Here is a 9,863-nt window from a genome sequence, read left to right on the forward strand (position 1 = left end):
TGAGTGCCTGTACTGCGGCCGTAAGGGCCACTTCATTGCCACCTGTCCATCTCGACCAAAAGGGGGCGCCCGCCCGTAGTTAAGGGAGTACTGGTGGGCGACCTATCTAGTAAAAGCTCCCTTCCACGCTTAACGTTACCGGCCAAGTTAACAGTTCACACAAAAACCCATTCTGTGATGGCGTTAATTGACTCTGGCGCGGAACAGAGCTTTATCGATTCAGCCCTCGCGGAAAAATTAGGGGTTGGGTCTGACCCTCTACCTCATCGTTTACATGTCACCGCCTTATCTGGGCAGCGGCTGCCTGATATAACCCATGTCTCAGAGCCCGTGTCACTCACACTCTCCGGCAACCACACCGAGGTTCTAAGCCTATTCGTGTTTAAAGCTCCTCAAACACCGCTTGTCTTAGGTCACCCCTGGTTGCGACAGCATAACCCTCATATCGACTGGAAATCTGAATGCGTGGTAGGCTGGGGAGTGGATTGTCATATGAACTGCCTCCGGGCTGCAACTCCGCCCTCCGCGTCTCCTCCAAATAACCTGTCTGAGCCTCCGGATCTCACCTCTGTTCCACCTGTGTATCACGACTTGGCTGAAGTTTTTCGTAAAGACCTTGCACAATCGTTACCACCTCATCGGCCGTATGACTGCGCCATTGATCTTCTCCCAGGCACCACACTCCCCACCTGTCGCCTTTATAGTCTCTCCCAACCTGAGAGAGCGTCTATGGAGAAATACATCACGGACTCACTGGCAGCAGGCATAATCCGGCCGTCCTCTTCCCCTGTGGCAGCCGGCTTCTTCTTTGTAGAAAAGAAGGACAAGTCCCTCCGGCCTTGCATTGATTACCGCGGCCTTAATAACATTACGGTTAAGAACAAATACCCCCTACCGCTCCTTTCCTCGGCTTTTGAACTTCTGCACGAGACAACGATCTTCAGTAAATTAGACCTCCGCAATGCCTACCATCTAGTTCGGATCAGGGAGGGCGACGAATGGAAAACAGCTTTTAACACCCATCTGGGGCATTTTGAGTACCTGGTGATGCCCTTTGGGCTGACTAACGCCCCAGCAGTTTTCCAGGCCCTCGTGAATGACGTCCTCCGGGACTTTATCAATCGGTGCGCATTTGTCTACTTGGATGATATCCTTATCTTCTCTAAAACAGTGGCGGAGCACGAGACACACGTCAGACAGATTCTGCAGCGTTTGCTGGAAAACAGACTGTTTGTGAAAAGCGAAAAGTGTGACTTTCACGTGGACTCCGTGGCCTTTCTCGGATACATAATAGAGCGGGGTGATCTGAAACCCGACCCGGCGAAGGTCCAAACAGTGCTTACCTGGCCCGAACCCCCAAACCGTCGACAGCTCCAGCGCTTTTTAGGCTTTGCCAACTTCTACCGCCGCTTCATCCGAGATTTCAGTAAACTCGCTCTGCCTTTAACCAGACTCACTTCTCCTAAAGTGTCTTTTCAGTGGGACCAATCCGCGCAGGAGGCCTTCCTACGTCTCAAAGAACGGTTCGCTACAGCACCTATCCTCTGCCAACCCGACCTCCAGCAACAGTTCGTCGTTGAAGTGGACGCATCGGATTCCGGGGTCGGGGCGGTGTTGTCCCAACGGAGGGAGGGTAAGCTCCACCCATGTGCCTTTTTCTCTCACCGTCTCTCCCCAGCAGAGCGCAATTATAATGTTGGAGACCGGGAACTTCTGGCTATCAAGTTAGCACTGGAGGAATGGAGACATTGGCTAGAGGGAGCCACTCAACCATTCATCGTGTGGACAGACCACAGAAACCTTGAGTATCTCCGAGCCGCAAAGCGACTCAATCCCCGGCAAGCGAGGTGGGCTCTCTTTTTCACGAGATTCAACTTTTCAATTACGTACAGGCCCGGGAGCCGCAATGTGAAGCCAGACGCCCTCTCCCGACTGTATGACTCCTCTGAAGCGGAACCCGAGCCAGGTCCGATTCTTCCTGCCTCCTGCTCCATCGGCACGGTGACCTGGGAAATCGAATCTCAGATTAAAGAAGCTCAGAAAACAGAACCAGATCCCGGGACCGGGCCCCCAGGTCAGTTGTTTGTGCCCTCCTCTGTTCGTTCTCAGGTACTGCAATGGGCACACGCCGCCCGGCTCACCTGTCACCCGGGAGTACACCGCACCATACGATTCCTCCAGCGTTACTTCTGGTGGCCCACTTTGGCTCGGGATGCACGGGAATACGTCGCCGCCTGCACGACCTGCGCCCGTAACAAGTCGTCCAACCAACCTCCCTCCGGTTTGCTACAACCGCTGCCCACTCCGGGACGGCCTTGGTCCCACATAGCCTTGGATTTCGTCACCGGATTACCGGCTTCAAAAGGTAACACAGTCATTCTAACCGTTGTGGACAGGTTTTCTAAAGCTGTCCATTTTGTTGCCTTGCCCAAGCTGCCTACGGCCCTGGAAACCGCTCACCTCCTCACCACGCATGTATTCCGCCTCCATGGAATTCCGGAGGACATTGTGTCAGACCGTGGCCCCCAGTTCACTTCACGGGTCTGGAGGGAGTTTTGCTCCGCCCTCGGCGCTAAGGTTAGTCTGTCCTCTGGCTTCCACCCTCAGACCAACGGACAGGCTGAGCGGGCGAACCAAGACCTGGAGGCTGCTCTGCGGTGTGTGGTGTCCACAAATCAAACGACGTGGAGTGACCAGCTGCCATGGATTGAGTACGCCCACAATTGCCTGACTTCCTCAGCCACTGGAGTTTCACCTTTTGAGGCGTCATTAGGATTCCAGCCTCCGCTCTTTCCGGCCGTTGAGGGTGACCTCTCTGTGCCATCCGTCCAACACCACCTGCGTAGATGTCGCCGGGTGTGGAGAGCCACCCGAGCTGCCCTCCTCCGGACGACGGCACGTAACAAACAGCTCGCAGACCGCCATCGGACACCGGCTCCTGAGTATGCGGTCGGACAAAAGGTATGGCTGTCCACCCGCTATGTGCCCCTCCGGGCGGAGTCCAAGAAGCTGTCTCCTACTTTTATTGGGCCATTCGAAATCGGTGCGCTTGTGAACCCTGTGTCTGTTCGGTTGAACCTTCCGCGCAACATGCGTGTCCACGACGTTTTCCATGTCTCCCAGATTAAGCCCGTGCTCTCCAGTCCTTTGTGCCCTCCTTCCAGGCCCCCGCCTCCCGCCCGGATCGTTGATGGGCTGCCGGCGTATGGGGTCTCCCGCATTATGGACTCCCGGCGCCGGGGGCGGGGGGTCCAGTATTTGGTCGATTGGGAGGGCTACGGGCCGGAGGAGCGCTCCTGGGTGCCTCGCTCGGCTGTTTTGTGTCAGCGCCTGCTCCGTGACTTCCATCGCCGGCACCCTGGTAAGCCCGGTGGGTCGCCGGGTGGCTCCCGTTGAGGGGGGGGTACTGTCAGGGTCCCTGTGCCTACCCGGTCGGCTCAGTACGGCTACATATGTTTTGTATTCCTTTTTTTCTTTTTCCCTGCTCTCTCCTCTCCCCTCTCTCCCTCCTCCCTCTGCCTGGGCGGAGCTTACCTGCGGGCTCCTGCCCTTGGCCCACGCACCTGTGGCTCATTACGAGTGGTCCGGCTCCTTTATAAGACGGCAGCCCTGTGTTTCTCGTCGCTGGACCGTTGCCGACTCTCGTTAGTGTTAACCCCAGCTCAGTTCGTTCTCGTGTTTCCCTAGCGATCTTCTTACAGTAACCTTTTGCTTCTCTGTGAATAGATTTCCCTGGACCTGCCCCTGTGTTACCTGAGCGATCAAGTGTGTGAGGATTGGAGCGAGCTTTTGTGTTTCTTGTGGAGTGTGAAGAGGAGCGTGGAGCGTGGATGGAGTGAGGACTTTGGAGCGTGTGTGGACTGCAAGTGTCTTTCCCCCCCCCTGTTCGTGTGTGGATTCCTGGAACCCGTCTTTTCCCCACTGTGTAAATAGATCACCTGGTGCTTCTGTAAATAAAAAACCTTTATTGTTCCCTACTCAGAGCCTGCGCGTGAGTCCGTTCAGTCCCGTTGTGACAATATTAAACATATCAGGTCCCCATAAGCAGACTAATGTGCTAACGGCTGTCTAAATGACTCGGGTAAAGTTTGTAGCATGCTTGCTTGTTGTTTTTGTCTGCTTCCACTTGTCTTTGCGCTAGGATGATGTCGGCGTAAATGTGCTGTCATATTCGTTGTGTTCCCACTAGTGCTGTCAGCGTTAATCTCATTAAAATGACAAATCTCCGTTAACAAGTTACCGAGGATCGCCCCGTGCATGGGGCTGGACGGCGTCAATGCGTTAACAAGCTAACTGCGCTAACGCACTAGTTCCCACAAATTGACCGTTGCGTGGCACATCCGACATACTGTTTTACTTTTGTCCATGACAAACTTTTTTTTTTTTTTGTGTCCATGACGCACTTACTATCGGGGTCATGCTTCACATGAAAACCAAGATAGTTCCAAATGCCTGACCTGAATGAGGGTGGGGGAGATTCAGTTTCGGGTAGCGTTGAGGGAGTTGCCATGTTGCAATGAGCTTAGCTTCTGTTTTGCTAGCTTGCGCTGCACTCAGTGGATCTACACTCGACAGTGCAGCCTAGGCGGAGTACTCGAACGCAGATCCACTGAGCGATCAACACAGACAGCATCGTCAGAAGAAAAGTTGACAAAACAAATAAAAAATGTTGTATTGTTCAATACATATGCGTACCAAACCGAAAGCACTGTATCGAACGGTTCAATATCGATACGAGTATCGTTGCACCCCTAGTAAATATCCGGTTTCAACTGTATATTTGATGATGTTGGTGTTTGGCTTGATTGTCAGCACAAAGAGGGAGAGAGAGGAACAGAGAGGGAGATGGAGAGGAGAATGAGGACAGAACAGAGATGGAACAAGAGCCAGGTGAGACAGACCTTTTACTCAAAAGGTTGTTTGCCAAAACTCATCAGAACATGTATTTAGTACCTTTCTGAATCTAAATAGTGTACTTTGGTAGAATTAAAAAATAAGTGTAGTGCAGGTCTATAATGATTTTTAGTGCTACTATCATCTAGTTTTGATTCTGGTTCTGTCTTGGTTAAGTCCTAAGTAGTCCTGATTTTGAACTGTTGTAGTCCTGTTTTACTTCCAGATCAGTTCTGGGTTCTGGTTGAATTGGGGTTTAGTCCTCGTGTTTTGATACAGCCCCGATTTTGTTCTGTCTTGCTGCTTAATTAAAAAACTAGTTTAAGGTGTCCTGCATATGTGATATATATGTTTTTCCTATATGAGGTCATTCTTTTTTGAACAAAACTCAAAACACAGCCTAATAAATCTTTCAGTCAGCCCCAACCCCCACATGCATACTACCCTTTAGGGCTAAGCCCCTGGTGTATAAAATGTCTGGCTCTGCCTCTGGAGTCAACAGTATCCATGACACACAACGTAACGTTCTATAATGTGTCATGCGCAAAAGCGTCAGCTCTAAGAGCCGTGCTTAGAGAGTGCTTTGTAGTGAATCAGAGTCGACTCCCATTGAGCGAGAGCCGGCTCCTCACTTAATTTCCTTTCGCTGTTCAGCTCTCACACAGTGGCTCAGCTATGCTCCAATCCCTCCATATTGTGGCTAATCACATGCGAGGATATAGGATAATATCATTATGTGAAAAACAGAGAGGGTGAGAGACGCGACAGTCGAGTGGAGCGTGCGTCTGTCCTCTCAGTAAGTGAGTGAGACAGTAGACAGCAGTGAGGAGGGATGTGCGAGTGCTTCGCAAAAACACATATATATGGCTGACACCCGTAAACGAAGCAGCATCTGACTGCAGTTTAAAGACTTTTTTTGTCTCAGTCTTGGTGTTGGTTTTGGTCTCGCCTGGACTTGGTCTTGGTCTTGTCTTGGTCTCGATACCCTCTGGTCTTGGTATTGTCTTGGTCTCAGTTTAGGCAGTCTTGACTACAAGTCTAGTAAATATGCTTCCTGTTTCTGTGACTGCTGCTGTTCAGCTTGGCGGGTTTAGAGTAGGAAGTATGACGTGAGTGTCTCAAGTTTCTCAGGAAGCAAGCTGGCACAGCTGTAAGCAGGTGTTTTTATGACACTCCAATCAGCAGCAGGTGACTGACTCGTCATCAGCGTGGTTCCAGCAGATCTAACCAGGTGTGCCCAACCTCTGACTTTATCCCAGCTGTGACAGGCTCCATGTTGCTCAGAGAAATTGGTTTGTGGGGCAACAATCATGTCAAAGGGTATGTCTGGAAGTAGTCAGGGTGTGGCATTGAGACTGAACTCAGCTTTTCACAATATGTGTTTAATTCATGATTTACCAGCTCTGCATGGGAGGACCAAGGAGAGCTGTCTCCCTCTCTCTGCTGTCCGAATGTAGCCTAATGTAGCTCAGTGTTTCATCTCTGCCCAGAATCTGCATTTCCTTCTGTTCCTCATCGTGATTTCCCTCGTCCCTCTGTGCGTTCGTCTTTTTAGTGTTTCCCTACTTTCGCTGCTCATCCTGTGAATCCAGGATTAAAGCTATTTGTGTTTAGTTCTGCCTGAGAGTCCTGCATTTGGGTCCCACCCTAACTTGCTTCACGCAGCGTTTTATGACAATATATGAAAATTAGTAACAAAACAGAACTTTTTCATGATATTGAGATTTATTGAGATTATCTAGTGTATGTGAGTTCTGTTTGTACTCTTTGCATGATAACTGTGAGGTCTTTGTACTGCAGACTGAACCTGGGCCAGGAGACTAAGAATCAGGCCAAAAGCTTCTCAGCTGAAGGACGCAGAGAGGACACTTTTGTATAGGAATTTCTTTTATTTATGTATTAATCACATTATTTTATTGTATGATGCCTTGGTGCTACTGGATTTAAACATGTTTCACACTCATACTGTAAGACAAATGGTGGGGCTATAGTAAGGAAGTTGGGGGAAGCAGACAACTCCACAGGTAGAGTCTTTTGTCTCTTCGAGGACTCTGGGAGGTAGCAAGGGAGTGTAAACCTTAAGGTGTGAAACAGCTGTGTACTGCCTTTTGTTCCTGGAGAAGGTATTTAACTGAGAGCCATGTTAGGCTCGGGTGAGACTCTGCTGACCGTTTGCCCCGCGATCATGCAGGCTCTCCACCAAGCTTCGGTTTTCTGTTCTTTGTTTGTGATTAAAGAATGTTAGCTATCGCTCACCGCTCGTCAGCAGGCTTTATTTAATGGAAAACTTCCACAGCACTTTCCATCATAATAAATCAGGATCAAAGTTCACAGTCACATGACAGTTATTCAGAGCTCTGACTTGGATCACAAAGACCTCAAGATGATCTACCTGCCACATACCAAACCAGAGTTGTTGTTACAGAGCACCAAGCAGGAAAATACATTATTTCAAGAAAAAACAGAAATGGTATTAAATGAAGACATTTTCCTCCTGGGAGACTGTACCATTGACTGAATCAAAGAAAAAAAAAGGACAGGACAAATTTTGTCTCTGATTTTTTGTTTTTGTGGTCTGACCCAGATCAGAGAGGAAAATAAAGTGTGATAATCCACATCAATGTACATCGATCACATCTGCACAAATAATCCAGAGCTCTGCTCCAAAACAAGCCCGGTCAATCAGTCAGTGATCACAAGCTCATCACTGCCACTGTACGAACAAGATTCCTCAGAGGCAGGAACACACAAACAGATCCCCGATGTGAATGCTTCCTGTTCACTCATCATCACAGTCTTGGGCTACGTTCACACTGCAGGTCTTAATGCTCAATTCCGATTTTTTGATCAAATCCGATTTTTTTGTCTGCTTGTTCACACTACAGATAAAATGCGACAGCAAACGCGCTCTAGTGTGCACCCTCAAAGCGGCCCGCATGCGCAAAAGAAGATGTCACACACAACGCGTTCTGTTTAGACCCAGACCAAACAGTATTGTTTGACTGATGGCCCTTAATATAAAGACTTCGGACTTTACGTTTCCCAATTTTTGCTTTAAGTTATTTTGTTATTTACATAATAATGTAAATAACCTAATAATTATCCTTATTGCTGTTTTAGAGAGGAGCGGCGCTTCAAAGGATAGTTGCAGATTTCTGTCAGAATCTGCAGATTATACAGTACACATAAAATGTTCAAGTTGACTTCCCAACAGTTTCACTAACATCTACACGGGATGTCTTCTCGGGTGCTTCTCCGGCGCTGATAATTGGCGTCTGTCTTGTGTCAGTGACGTAAAAGACAGATTTAATGCGACATGACCATTCAAACAGCAGTCGCTTTCTAAAACATCGGATATATATTGGATACTGTATATACCACATACGAAAGTGACCCAGATTGGATTTGAAAATATCAGATTTGTGCCGTTCACACTGTCATACCATGATCGGATATGGGTTGCATGGGGTAAAAAAAAATCGGATTTGATGCACTTTCGCCTGCAGTGTGAACGTAGCCTTAGTGACATGACCAATCAGTGCTGAGAGATGAATCACACAATAACCTCAACAAGGATCAGATCCAAGACGCAGGAAATACAAGAGTACCTCAGACCCATGCTGAAGAGCTACAAATGCAGTTTTCTGTTTTGGTAAAATATTCATCAAGGCTTATTTTTATTGTTATTAGTATTATTATTATTGTTGCACGAAGAGAGGATGCCCCGTGTTTATGACCCCTGTCAAATGATTTATGACAGATGAAGTAACAAAAGTTTATGAATGTCATAAAATCACGAAATTCATAACTCTGTAATAATGAATAATCATATCCCCCAAAAATTATGATAATGAAAACATAGCAATGGAACAGCATGATGAATAAGATGTTTGAGATATAAATGAAAACTATGGAATAATAATTCAGAACGGGGTGCAGCTGTCATTTAAAAAAAAAAAAGAGGTCTTATGAAACTTTATTCTTATCCTTTCAAACTATGTCAAATTTCCATGTTATGCTTTTTTTTTTGTTGTGTGTGTGTTATTTTCTATAGAAACTCTGTGTGTATAATCATGTATATTTGATACATAAAATATTTAATCTTGTATTTGTCTATTTTGTGGTTATTGAATATAAATTCGTCACGTCTTCCTGATAGACAGATGGCTGAAACAAAAGCCACCAACGTTTAAATAAGAAAACTCCAAGAGGAGACAAGCAGCACTGAGTCTGCATGCAAAACAAGAAAACCCAACAGCATTCATATTTGCTCTTTCACAGGTGGATTTCTAAAGCCAAGGTCAGTGCTGCTGTATACACTCTCAGATGGAAACACCGATGAATCTACAGATTCACAGATTTCATTAGACCATCTAAGTCTTTAGATTTTGTTGTTTTTTTGTTTTACATAAAAAATGTCAACATTTTATATTTTCCAGTGAAAGCATAGTGCAGGAACTCCAGCAACACTTAAGGGAAGATGAACAACTTTAATAATTGACCAATGCGTTTCAGCTTGTGGCCTTCATCAGGGTCATCACATTCGGCCACAAGCCGAAATGCGTTGGTCAGTTATTAAAGTTGTTCATCTTCCCCTAAGTGTTTCTGGAGTTCCTGCATTGTGAATTATTTCATCCTCTCCGTGCACCTTGGAACTAGGTGAAGTTGTGCCAGAAATTTTTGCAGTGAAAGCACAGTGACATGGGAAGATATTTTTCTTTAGTGATGTTACTGCAACAATCTCAAATACTTCGGAGATTTTATGGTCAAACTATTTGATTTTGTGGCCTTTCTCTGATGATGCAAATGTCAGGACCAAGAATCATTCAGGGTTAACAACACAGGAGAAAACAGTTGATGTAACTGTCCCTGAGACAGTTAAATAAAGGTGTTTGTTTTATATGTTTCTGTGATAAATTCATGTTTAATTTAGTTCATTTATTTGTTGGAAAGTGTTAAACATGTCTTAG

The sequence above is a fragment of the Diplotaxodon limnothrissa genome, linkage group LG15 (genome assembly GCF_057381915.1).
Source record: "Diplotaxodon limnothrissa isolate DT_005_m linkage group LG15, D_limnothrissa_male_GT1.1, whole genome shotgun sequence".
NCBI classification, from domain to species: Eukaryota; Metazoa; Chordata; class Actinopteri; order Cichliformes; family Cichlidae; genus Diplotaxodon; species Diplotaxodon limnothrissa.